Raw genomic sequence first — 14,798 nt, forward strand, 5'->3', positions numbered from 1 at the left:
AACAATTTTCAGCTATAAACCTACTAAAATTCCACTTTTGTTTTAATTATATTTTATTGTTATTTATTACTTGGCTATAATTATTGATATAAGATTAGTTAAAATTTTATTTATAATTTTACGATCTGAATTTTCATTATATATTATTGTGTAAAAAGAAACCTTTAAGTTGACCTAACAACATACCAAATTCTCCTCGTCCCAATATAAAAATCATAAAAAGAAAAAGAAAATGATGAATTATATATATATACACACCCTCATGTCATGTATAATCAGAAGAAGAACCATCAAGCTAAGTCATTTATTTAAATGTATTTAAATTATGGATTTTATTATATAATTTATAGTCATTTTAAGAGTTTTTCTAATCTCAAAAGAAAAGGTATTAAATCATGAATATGATACAAAGGGTATGATTCGACTTATAATAGCAAGAATTGTTGTCATATATATATATAATTATTTAAAAAAATTATTAGAAATCTAAAATCCAAAAATTTCAAGATACGAAAAGATAAGCTCTGAAGTTGTAACATATTAAAATATTAGAGGAATAGTTAAATTGATATATTTTGACTAAATGAGATAAAAAAAGACTTAATAAAAAAAATTAAGATTGAAATCCAACTTAATCAAAATTAGAAAAATTAATTAAATTTAATGACTTAATTAAAATTTTAATAGTTTTAATTGACTTAATTAAGAACTTAATTGAAACAAAAAATTAAATATGAAAATCAATTTGATCAAAATTGAAAGAATTAATTAATTTTAAGGGCTTAATTAAATTTCTAACAGGGTTTTTTTTAACTCAATGAAGAATTCAATTGAAGAAACATTAAGTTTGGAGGCCTAATGTATATCATTTTGCAAAACACTGGAAGATCAGGGGCCCAATTGAAACTCTGAATAACCTAATTGATACAATTAAGGGTCTAATTGAAATAATTGCAATGTTTAAAAGTTAATTAAGAATAAAATTAAAAATATTTAAGATCAAATACCATATTGTAAAAGACGTCGAAACTTGAGGGTCACAGTTGACGTGATCAGGGACTTAATCAAAATGAACCTTGAGAAATCAACCCAAAATGGCCCAAGTTAATGAAATTGAGAGATGAGAGACTACTTTGCAAATAAAGGAGAGAATGAATTAAAAAGAACAAAACGGTGTCGTTTTGAAACCACTGTTCATTTTCTTCTTCATTTCTCCCGTGAAGGAGCTGGCTGAAGACCTTTTTGCAGAGCCATTTAATGTCCTCTCACGCCTTATACTACTTCCCAACATGGTTTTCACCGAGTGGTCGCCCCATAAGCCGCTGCAACACCAGTCTAAAGTCACTGACTCAACCAGTCTTTGACAATCTGGTTCGAGAGTACAGGTTATTGGCTTGTTATCAATGGCAAGATAAATTCAAGACGGTTAAAGGGTTAGGACCTCACAGACCTCTCTCATCTCCTACAAATAACAGCCCTGTTAGTTCAAGGAAGAGACCACCGGGACTGCCATAACCACACCGGCATTTCATACTTCAAGCTTTGGCTTCCAGCTCTTAAAAACTTTGCACCTCACAAAGAAACAAGCCCTGAACTAAGAAAAAAATCACTGTAATCCCTCTCGTCCAAAACCCCCCGCTGTTGCTTTCTTTCGTTCATGGTTCCTTCTCCGCTAAACACCAGCAGACCGACAACCTTTGGATCATCATTCTCCCTAGTTTTTTTAAAAAAACTAGCTTTTCCACCACTTTAAGCAACAAGGAATAGAGAAACGGGAGGGAAGGAGAAGGTCTGGAAGCGTTGAAAGCCAAGAGACCAGGAGGACCATTCCATTGCAAAATGAAGGTGGCGTTACATGATTAGTAAGAACAAAAGGTAAACAGTAGTCATTTCCCATAAAATATGATTAGTAAAAACAAAACCAACGTCTCTTTGCATGATACAGCAATAGGTTTGATTCCTTTCTTTAAAAGAGTCACTGATGTTTTTGCACTGTCAGCATATGCATGTGATATTGTGTAAGCAAATAAAGTTATGGAATATTGGTTTTAATTGGCAAGGAAGAATGAAACTAAGTTGCTTTTGGTTTCTAAAACACCTGAAGAATTCTGGATTTTGCTCTGACAGTACCTGTTTTTGATCTTCTTAGGGGTGAGCCGTTTTTTAATTAGTGTTCATGGCCTGTGTTCCATACAAAACCATTTAACTTAAAAGGCTTAAAGTCCTGGGCTGTCTAATCGTTTTAATTCAAGCTTGGATGACAGGGCTTGCGTTAGCTTTGGGCCAAGTTAAGAAGCCCAGTCCACATAGCTGGGCTGAGCTTTTAATGCCTAAGGCTGCGTTTGGCAAAGCCAGAACTTGTCAAAAGAAAAATGCAATTTTTAGGTCCTTAAAGCTTTTTTGGAAAACACGCCTCAAGAAAAATCTCAAGCCTTGTATTTCTACTTTTTGTAGTGTTTTTTTAAACGTGGTCATATTCTAATTTTAATTAATTGTAAATGGTTTCATATTTTTTGCATAATCATAAACTTAATAATAAGTTTATTAAGTTCACAGGGAATTTAATGTAAATTTTAAAAATATCAAAAAAATTATTTTGTTTTTTTATTAGCGTGGATGTCCGGACCAGCTTATGTGTACCTCGACTAATCCCACGGACCCCAAAGTTAATAATCATGTAAGCTTCTAGTAACCTTGAGATTTGTAAGACTTGAATTGATGACTTCTAGGAAGTAAATTTAGAGCCTGACCAGTTGAGCTATATCCCTCAAGAGAGCAAACAATTATCTTGTTTTGATAACATAGATTGCGATCTTATATATAGTATGTATTTTCGATATTAAAAGAAAAAAAAATACAAAAAGCATGTTAAACTTTAGAATGGCTAGGCTTAACTCATAAAATTACGGTCTACTCTATTAGAGTGGATGAACTTTGACTATTAAACAGACCAATAATTAGAAATTAAGAAGACTTTGAAAAACCATGTTAAACTTTAGTATTGGGATGATATTGTCTTTTCTATATACAACTAATTCTCTTAACAAGACTTTGAAAAACCAATTAAGATTTATAATGATAAAAATACTAAATTTGAATTCTTTTTAACTTATAAAAATTAAGAATGTCTTGTTCTTCCTCTCATCATTCAAAATCTCAAGCTAAAAAAATGATTGCCCCGCACATATACTACTATTATGATACTGAAATTTATATTTGGACCCACAAAGAGGTGAGGCAAGTATGATCCAAAAAAATATCTAGGAATATATAGTACTTCACAATTATGGCACTTTCACTGTTCAATTATTGAGTTGTATTAAATCTTGAATATGATAAAAAAAAAAAAGCAATTAATGATTGGACTTGCAAGAGCCAAATTTCCAATTGGACCCACAAAGAGGTCAATTAAGTAATTAACCATGATCCCGAAAATAAAAAATCTAGCAATCGAGTTGAAAATGAAGCTGCTAGAATTTGGGCGAGGCTGCCTGGGAGCATAATTGCATCTTCTTCCACTTGTCTGGTCGTATTAAAAACAATGTGGCTTAGCACATTACGTTTGTACAAATAATTGTGTAGCTAATTCAAAGCATTACATCATCGTGTTCGCCACCGCCATTAAAATATGTGTGATCTTGCAAGTTCCTTCCTGCATTTTCATACCTCTCATCATGGTACAACCACATGCTTGGACTGGTCCTCCCTTCCCTGCCACACGATCTTGGCTTTGATTGTTTGATGGTGACCTATGATTTATGGATTTTTATCTTCTTTCCTTCTAGATCAATCTCTTTGATCAATATTTAAGGTGGTCGGTCCACCTTGAGACGAGTCACAAATTGTAAGACACGAGCAGGTATGAACTTGTGTCTCGTACTAAGTGGTCGGTCACTTGTCTGAAAGCGTCCTAGATGTTTGGACCCTATTAATGGACGAATAAAAGGGTTATTTCAAATTCAATTATTGATAAATCTATATGATTTATCTGGTATTATTGATGCTTCGAAAAGCTCAAAGATTCGAGAATAAAGAATATTGACGAGTTATTAAATAACGTAGTCATGTTTTCATTTTTGAAAAACTGAAGTTAGAAACAGAACAATTAAAACTCGTTGTTCAAATTAATACGATATTTCTTTCATTTTAAGAAAATTTTTTTTTAAAAAAAACTAGTTTTTTCAAATTTATATGAGTTTGAAAAACACATTTTCAAGATTATTCAGGGTTTTTTCTCAAATAAATAATATATATATTTAGAGGAATGTAAAACATTGAAATTTTTTTCCATTTAAATTTTTATATCTTGTTTGTGTCATGAATTTAGTTTTTTTAGTTAATAAGCATGACTTTTTATGATAATTCTTTATTTGAATAAAATAAAATCAATATTTTATAATTAAATTAGAGGAAATATAAATATTTAGATAATTATATAGTATGGCATTTTTTTTGAAAAAGATTCTTGTTCGTTTTTGATAAATGAACATGAAAAACTAAGAAAAAAACTGAAAACAAAGAAAAAATAGTTTTCTTTTGCTAAATATATCCTAAGCTTTCTGAATTTTAGTAATTAAGAATGAATCGCGGAGTTGATTGAATTCCTCGTTGGAATTTTTTTGTGCTATTACCTCCAAATTTAAAAACATGGACATCAAGAAAAAAATGGGCATGAGATTGATTGATGCAGGTGAATTTCAAAGACAGCACGATGATAAATATGGTGGTGTGGTAGATCCAAATCATTTACAAACATCGGTGTCGTTTTCAAAGCAAGATAATTTTGAAAACATCCTAAGAGAGTTGCAAAGTCATACATGAAGACAGACTTTGATACATTATTTTCTCCCAATTAATTACTAAGGGTGGAAGGATAGAGGCCAAATGGCTAATGCACTGCAAATGGTCTCAAATCCGAATCCAATCTCCCTGGAAAAACTTGCGGCTGCATTTCATGCTATCCATGGAGGCTACCATCGTCTAGATGAATCCCATTGTTCCCTATTGCACATGCCGAGGCATAAATTTTGAACCAAGATAATTAAAAAAAAGGGGGGGGGGGGGAATTCTACAATGCAATGTCGCTGCCTATTTTTCTCTCTCGTATTACCTCCTTATGATTATCTCCATTTTCTCTTGTATTTCCTCTTTATGATTATCTCCATTTGGTAAGATTTGATGTTTTAAGAGTGCGCAGAAGCCAAGAAAGTACAGGTTGCTGTGCGCTCCCCTGTAGAAAAGAACAAACCATATGATTTTTTTTTATTAATATAGATATTCGGAATAGTTTATACGTAATTAAAGTAATTACTGTTCGTATGAGTAGTGGAATTGTAATAGGAACATTTTAATAATACATTTTCAATATCTTCATCATAGTATCAGAGCGTCACTCCAACAAGAATATTCCGATCTCCACTCCACCATCCCCGATCGATACTCCATTGATTGCTCTCGATATTTAAGCCCAAATAAACGACAAGCTCACCCTTTCCACTTTTCCACAGTGGCGTGCAAAGTTTGAGACCAATTGGATATGATCTTCTAGATTATATCCTGGTAGCCATCGATCCTTGTCCACAAACGGATGATCCCTAAATCACGCCTTCAAAAAATCATTGGGCGAGGCAGGATAAACTAATCCCAAGTGCCATCTCAGCTTCCACAATCACTCCTTTCATTTCAACCTCCGAAACTTCAAAGGAAGCATGGCAGAAATTAAATACTTTGCATGCAAGCAAGTCTCGCACCAGAGCTATACATGCACCTTAAAGAAGAGCTCACATTCCTTAAACGAGAAAACCAATCCATTCAGGAGTATCTCCACAAAGTTAAATCTCTTGCAGACGAGATTGCACAAATCAATCATCCTATCTCTGATGATGATCTCACTCTCTACGTTCTTCATGGTTTGGGACCTGACTTCCGTGAAATTGCAGCACCAATCCGGGCACGAGAATACTCCCTCACGTTTGAAGAACTGCACGATCTACAAGATACGCCACAGCTGGTGGCAACGGCAAACTACTCAAATTTTCCACGCACAACTACAATTGATTGTATCAAAATATATACAAGTGTACAAACTCTATTCCAGGGAAGAAAGCTAAAATTAAGCCTAACAATTACAGCACATTTACATTGGTCTTATTCTTGTAGCTGTTACAGAATATTTATTTGCTGTTACAAGCATATTTTCAGCCTATAGATTAATTAGGTCTTGTGATCTTGAGCTTGATTTGAGGAGTCGTCCTTTATATTCCTTACCGCTTGACTCTTAAACAAACAAAACTTGGCTATTTTGTACTTTTAGCGCAGAACATTTAAAATATTAATAAAATAATATAACAGCAATTTTTTTAAAAAAAAATAGCGTTGTTTATACGTGTTGTAGTTCCAAAACACGATATATAAAAAGTGATGATTGAAAAATATAATATTAAATATCATATTTTGAAACCGAGACATCTATTAAAATACTGGCAAAAAAAATTTAATTTTGCAGTAAGTCGGCGCAACAATGTAAATTATCGCGCTTCAAAACTACAGGATCTATGAATATTACGACAGACTGATACCAGGTTATTTCGCTATTTTTTAAAAAAACCAGGTTATTCTGCTAATAGTTTTATTTTACTGTTCAATGTTTTTTAAAAAAACTCACAAATCTTACCATGTGCCGCCCGCTACAAGAACACGACAACACGTGGCCTGGTTCGTCAGGCGCTGACTAGGATCTGAGCGCCGTGGACAACTTCTAAACCTTTGTTTCTGTGTGGGCTTTCAATCTGCGTATAATCTCGGATGGTCCCAAGAAATAACTGGTTTTGATGAATGTCTGCTATACATTTAACCATACTATACTCATTGTGGAAGCATCCGAATAAGATTTTAGGTGAAAGTGCTCGAATCACCATTGCAATAACTTCACATAACAGGGGGGTCAGCAACTAGTTTGAAGTCTGAGGTCAATTAACAGCCAAAATCTAGGGTTTAGCTAGCCATCCAAATTCCAAAGTGGTTTTTTAAAACTAAATTCAAATGGGTTTGCCATCATGGTGGAGACCACCCATGACCGGTCCTTTTCTGATCGTGGAATAACTGGTAAGCACTGAACTATATAGTAAACATAATAAACAACATATATATATAGCTAGTGAAGATATTATAGTGGGTATCATGATATCATATGATCATATCAACCGCTAAATATATATATATAATTGTAATCTCCAAATCATTAATTGTCCTATTAACCGCCTTCGCTCGTGTAACGTTGTGCTGCTTTTGTTTGTGTCTTCAAAAATATATATTATACAGAAGTCAATTGCTTTACTCTAAAGTCTAAACAAGAAAAAAGTTCAAGGTACGTGAACTACTCTCGTTCTGTTTATATATAGTGCTTTCTTACACGAAATCATATGAGCAGCCTGTGTTTTTTCTTTGTTTAATGCACAGCCCAAGGACACATCATGTAATGACTTGTAAACAACTTACAAATCACTTGCATACGCATTTTCGATTGGTGCTGGATTGCAAGTCACAAATTAATGGAGTTTTGATTTGAATTTTTATATGATGCTTTGAATAATTGAATTCCTTTTGCTTTTGTGACTCGATCCAGTTGTTTCCTTATTTAAAGCGATGTGATGCGAGACCACTAGCTAGGTTAGAGGGCAGTGATAGCAACTTAACGTGACTATGATTAATCTCCTTACCTAGGTAAATATTAGATGGCAGTGATAGCAACTTAATGTGACTCCTTTCACAGAGTCATTTTCAATGGGGCAGGGCAACTTTCGGGTTTCATTTTTTTTTTATTGTCAAATTAATGAGGAAAGCATTTCCAGTCATAATTGCTCGTAAATGTCGCTTTGTTTGTGCAAAATGTGAAACCGAGAATGATAACGAGAGTCTCATCACTGACTATTATTTATTCAAATACACACACCAATAATTTTTTGTACATATTTTTTTAAAAGTTACTGGATAAAAAAAAATATAATTTCTTGAAATTTTAGATATATTAGGTTAGCACGCACCAACCCCAAACATGCCCTAACATAGATCTGTTGGGCCTAGTTTAGTAGGTGCTGTTAGGCCCAACAGCTTGTTTTGAGGCGTGTCTTTCAAGGGCATCAAACCAAAGGATTTTTGGCAATCGCACCCCAAGTATGGTCAGGTACTCTATGTTCTCCGAAGCCTAACGTGTGTCCGAATCCATTACAGTCATGAATTCAAACATAATGCCCAGTGGAAATGTCACACGTCCACAAAATTTTTACATGAATCTTAAATGAATTATTTCTCAACAAGTAAACTTAATTAAACAAGTATACACTCCACCAATATCATTAGATATATTAAAGTCTCTCATGACTTATTATGTCTTTATCTCTTAGCTGAATAAAATAAGTTAAACACAACTCACAATAAAAAATTAATTTATAAAGGTAAAATGATTCTTCATCCCTTCCACTCTAGTAAAAAAACAAGATTAAAAAGTTAGAAACAAACCATCCAGGTAAAATATTGATAATTTATTTGTTCTTAATATTTTTAGCATATATACTTTTAAAGTTTATTTTTATAAAATATCATTATATTTTATATTTATTTAAGTAATGAGAGTTCACGAATCTACAAAAATAAATCTTTTGGAGGTATCAACCACTAACTACCTTGACTTAAAAAGCACTGGGTATAAGCTACCAGTTACTGCCAACCTTAACTAGAAAAAATAGACTAGGTTATTATATCCAAGAGATTAATAAATTATACAACATTAGGGTAATAGACCTACTAAACTAGGCCCAACAGGTCCATGTAACAGTTTAGATAAGGTCCCAAGATATGATTTATATTATTTTCTAGCAATATATATATATATATATATATATATATATATATTCATCTTCTAGATGACTTAATGTTTAATACTATTTAGAATTGGCAAGAAAATGTCTAACACGTCAAACGACATTTCTAAAAAAAAAATACATATATTTTATAGTCCAATAAACTAATTTTTTTTCAAAATGTTATAATAAAACAAAATTTCCCTTAAAATTTAATAACTCATTATACAATACTTTAAATGGTGTAGGGGAATCACTGATCCCCCACACCTAAATCACTGTGAATTATAACAGTAATTTACAGTGATTCTCCCTCCCTTTTTTTGCTAACTTTTCCCTTTTCCCTTTTTTTTTCAAAATTACTTTTTTTTTTCAACTTTCCTATTTTTCCTTTTTTTCATTTATTTTTTATTTTTTTTCAAAATTATTTTTATTGATTTTACTTTTTAAATATTGACCTGGTTAAAATTTTTGCTTTGTAATTTTTTTCTTTAAAATATTATGGATTGTTGCGATGTTTTTCCATATAGTTTTTCTATTTTATTTCTTTATTTTTCAAAATTATATTTGTTGATTTTTTTTAATATTCAGCTGATTGAGAATTTAGTTATGTAATTTTTTTCTTTAAAACATTGTTGATTGCTACAGTGTTTCTCTACATGGTTTTTTTTATAATTTTCTCTGAAATTATCTTATTTTATTTTATTTTTTAATATTGAGTTGGTTAAAAATTACAGTTACTATATGTGAGGAAAGCATTATAACTTTCCTCAAAAATTACTGTTGATTGCTACAGTGCTTTTTTCCACATGGTTTTTTTTCTGTTTTTGTTATGTTTTTCCTTTATCTTTGTCAATTTTATTTTTTAAATATTAAGCTGGTTAAGAATTGCAATTACAAGTAAATACAAGTTTTTCCTCACAAAACACTATGCATTGATACAGTTTTTCCTCACATGGTTTTTTTTCCAGTTTCTTTTGTGTTTTCTTTTTTGTGATTTTTTTTTCAAAATTATCTTCATCGATTTTTTTTTAATATTGAGTTGGTTAGAATTTAACTTTGTAATAAAGCTTAATCATGTGGGGAAAGCATTGTAATTTGCTCATAAAACATTGTGGATTGCTACAGTGTCTCTCCGTATGGTTTTTTTTGTTATAATTTTTTTCAAATTCTCTTTTTTAATTTTATTTTTTAATATTGAGTTGTTTGTGAATTACAATTACAAGTCATTACAAATAAGGCTAAATCATGTGGGGAAGCACTGGAGTTTTCATCACAAAACACTGTGAATTGCTATAGTGTTTCCAACATGATTTTTTTTTCCTTTTTTTGGTGTTTGTTTTGTTAATTTTTTTTTAAATTGTCTCCATCAATTTTTTTTTAATATTGAGCTGATTAAAAATTTAGCTTTGTAATTTTTTTTCTTTAAAACACTGTGAATTGTTGTAGTGTTTTTCCATGTGATTTTTTTATGATTTTTTTCAAAGTTATCTTTGTCAATTTGTTTTCAAATATTGAGTTGGTTAAGAATTATAATTACAATAAAACTAAATCATATGAGGAAAGCGTTGTAGTTTTTCTCACAAAACACTGTGGATTGCTATAATATTTCTCTAAATGCTTTTTTATTTTATTTTATTGGAAAAAAAGCTATAGTTTTCCTCACAAAATATTGTCAATTGCTACAATATTTTTTTTCATGGGTTTTTTTTCTTCCAAAATTATCTTTGTTGGTTTTTTTTTAATATTAAGTTGGTAGAGAATTTAGCTTTGTATTTTTTTTCCTTTTTATTAACTGAAAAGCTACAAATCATTTTGTTCAGTCTCTAAGTTTTTGATCACCAACACAACTTTTTAATTTTCCGTTATGAAATATTTGCTCCATCATACCTTTAATTTCTATTACTTATCTAGCGCTGGTAATTCAGAATTATAATACCATCAAGTACATTTGTTTTATAAGACCGCGACAGCGCGTGGGTATGTCATTTCGTTATATTTAGTTGAGATCATTTTTGTATCTAAATTAGGATAAAAAGATGTTCGAGAATGTTCTTTTAATTTTCTGCTTAAATTTTAGAATATTATTTCATTACTAAAATCGATTTTATTAGTTCCTATTTAAATAACTTCATGTGTTATTTTTAATAAAAAAAAATTATTTTATTCAAAATTCATACAATTTATGGTTATAACCTAGGATTTGAGAATCCTCATTAATTTTCTATTTTTTTTCTATACCCTACATTACAATCACCGTTGAATTCCTTCAAATTTCAATATCAACATGAATGTTTATATATATATATATATATATATATATATATATATATATATATATGAATGTGTTGATAGAGAAGCTTAAGAAACGTCAGGAAATTAATTAGAGACGAAATAAAAATAAATTAAGGAAATGACGCAAGGAGGGGAGGATAGAATATGCCAACAGAGGAGATCCATCGTCAATCCAAGCACACTCAAAGCTTACGTGCCATGGGCCCCACTCTAGCGACAACTACAAGACAGGAAAACTTAACTTAAGAAACAATACCACGTTGGTGGACCTCAATTCCATGTGCAGACGCGCAGCTGATGTGGCGAACTCAGCCAGGCAACGATATCTTCGTGTTCCTGACGTGGAATTTGTACGTATTGGGTTATGAGGAGGCCACGATTGTAAATGGGCCCCACCTGTCATATTCATGTGCCAGCAATTTGTTTAATTTTCTTTGCTCATGTGATTCTTGTTTGTCTAGCTTCTTTTTAGATTATTAGCGTGAACTACGCAAATCTTTTTAAAATAAAAAATTATCCAAACTAAATTATTTTTTAATAAAAAAACTTAACTATAAACCCAAATTATAATGCATATTAGATATATTTTTTTAAAAATGATATGATGATATATTAAATAATTTTTTTATTATAATATATTGGATTTATTATCAGAAAATTGATAAATACAAACAGAAATACCGACAAAATATTTCCATTGGTAACTTTCCAAGGGATTTTACCAACGGAAATATTCTCTCGGTATATACCGAGAGAATTACAGTGGGAAAAAATAATTAAAACAAAGCAGAAAAAAAATTAAAACAACACTAAAAAAATAATGACGTGTCATTTTTACCAACGGAATTTCCGTCGGTATTTTCTAGAGAGCTCCAGAACTGTTCACTTTTCAATTACATTGTTAATTGTTGTTCTTTACGGACAAAATCACCGATGGATTGAAAAGTCATCGATGTTATTTGGCAATTTTCTGAAAAAAATTAATTAATTTAAAATTTTCATTTAAATATTACCGACGGATTGAAAAATCGTTGGTGATTGTTGGCGGTTTTCTAAAAAATTTGTATGAAATTAAAAATTTAAATTAAACATTACAGACGGAATTACCTACGGAATAATATTAAAAAATATTAATATTTAATTGTCCATCGGTAATTCCGTCGCTAATGCGCCCCAATAAAAAGTCTGAATCCCTTTATTTCACAGGAAACAAACTCATTTCTTCTTCTTCTTCTTCATTATATGTAAAAAACATCAATATCTATTTCTTTCTCTTCTCTTCTATATCATCTACTTCTTTTCTCCTCCATGCTCGGCTATGTGTTCTTCTTCTTTCTTCTTTTATAATATTAGTTTTTTTTTATTAATATGTTTTATGAAATTTTTTCTCTCTCCTTAGTTTTTTTTGCAACTACATTAAAGTGATATTTTTCTTTTTTCTTCTTTTTTCATGATTTTTTTCACTATATTTGTTTTTTATTTTATTTTTAATTGTTTTTGTTCTTAATAATTGTATAAATATTGTTGTGAGATTTGTTTTTCATATGAGATCAATTTTTAGTTGATTTATTTATATGATTTTTAAATCTTTAGCAATTGCAACTTCATTTTTTTCATATAAATTTTTTTAGTTGAATTTATTTTTTTTCATTTTATTTATTTGTTGCAAATTTGTTTGAGTTGATTTTCTTATTCTTTTTTCCAAGCATTTTGAGTATATATTATAGAGTGTTGATTTATGTTAATTTAATTATTTTATAATTTTATAAAATGGATTTTTTAAATGTTTTTAAATAATTACCGATGGTATTTTTTGAGGGATATACCGATGAAATTAAGCGGGTAATTTTTTTTACGGGTCTGTTCTATCAGTTAATCCGTCGATAATAATATTTTTTTATTACCAATGGATTTACCGATGGACAAAAAATTACCGATGAAAGATTCACTAATGAAGCATTTCTGTCAGTGATTTTGTTGGTAAATTAATTACCGATAGAATATGTGTCTTACACCAACGGAAAAATTCCGTTGGTACAACTATTAAATCTTGTAATGATTAACTCGTGTTATGAGACTTTGATAACTCTATAAAAAAATAAATCAAAATAAATTATAAATATCAATTTTTATTAACTCAATATTATAAAATGAAATTGAAATAAAATATTAAATTAAAAAGGATAAAAAAATTACTCAAGTCAGCCCGGGTTATATAACATTTCAAACCCAATTTTCTACCAATCAAATGTTGAAGCATAATAAAAAAAATCAATTAAAAGAATGATAAAAAAAAACTCAAATTAACCTAGGCTAATCTATTAAGCTTGTGAACTGAGACATGAGACCGAGATAACTTTATAAAAATCAAATAAATAAAAATATGAAGCTCCATTTTCAACATATCGATTTTTGAACATTGAATCGAGAAAAAAAATAAATCTATGAGATTGGGATAACTCCACAAAAAAAAATCACAAAATCTAATTCCCAAACAACTTAAGATTGAAATAAGATGAAATTGAAAAAAATATAAAATTGAGTTGTTTAAGGGTGAAATTAAAAAAAAAATACAATTAAAACAAGACGAAAAAAAAACCTTGTCGACTCAGGTCAATCTGCTAAACTCATGATTTAAGTCATGAGATCGGGATAACCTCATGGAAAACAAATTAAAAAATAAATATGAAGTCTAATTAAAAAAAATCTTCAATTAAAAAAGGGCTCAAGAAAAATAAACAAAGTCAACCTGCTAAACTTGTAACCTAATTCATGAAATTGAGATACTCTCATAGAAAGTAAATAAATTTTTTTTTATAAAGATTGATTTCCAACTAATTCAATGTTAAAGGATGAAATAAAAAAATCAATCAGAAGAAGTAGGAAAAAAACCCCACCCAGATCAACCTATTAAACCCGCAACATGGATCATGAAATTAAGATAAATTTATAGAAATAAAATAAAAAATATAAAACTTCATTGGAAACGATATAGTGTTGAATGTTAAAATCGAAAAAAAAAACTAAATTTATGAAACTAATATATAACATAAAAAAAAAAAAACAAAAAAAAACAAAAAAACACAATTCTTAAACACAACCTAATATTTAAAATGATGCTTTTCACAATGAAATCACAAGCTGCATTCAATCGCGAAACTATGTTTCCAAACAAATATTTATTGTTTATTTAATATTGTGATAATAGTTACTTTTTAAACTAGTTTTTATTTAAATATATATTAAAATAATATTTTAATATGAACATATCAAAACATTCTTAAAATACTTCAAAAAAAAAATAATTCCAAAAAAAATAATTTTAAATTTTAAACAAAGAATGTTTTGATGGAAATGCCAATCACCCACCTAGGCTGATTAAGTCATCTTATTCCTTCAGAATCTTGGTCTGTCCCAAGAAGATGACGACAGAAAGAATCAAACAAATATAAATATGATCAGCCAATTGATTCGAAGTATGGAGAGACATAGAAAACAGGGGATTAATCATCAAACTAGACACCACATTTACCACAGACAAAAAAAAAAAAAAATCAAATTTGATTTGGCAATTATGCATCATGCAAAATTAAAAAAACGTAGCATCTTCGTGAGATGAAGCCTAGATAACCTTCTTTCGAAATC

The sequence above is a fragment of the Populus nigra genome, chromosome 3 (assembly GCF_951802175.1).
Source record: "Populus nigra chromosome 3, ddPopNigr1.1, whole genome shotgun sequence".
Classification (NCBI taxonomy): Eukaryota; Viridiplantae; Streptophyta; class Magnoliopsida; order Malpighiales; family Salicaceae; genus Populus; species Populus nigra.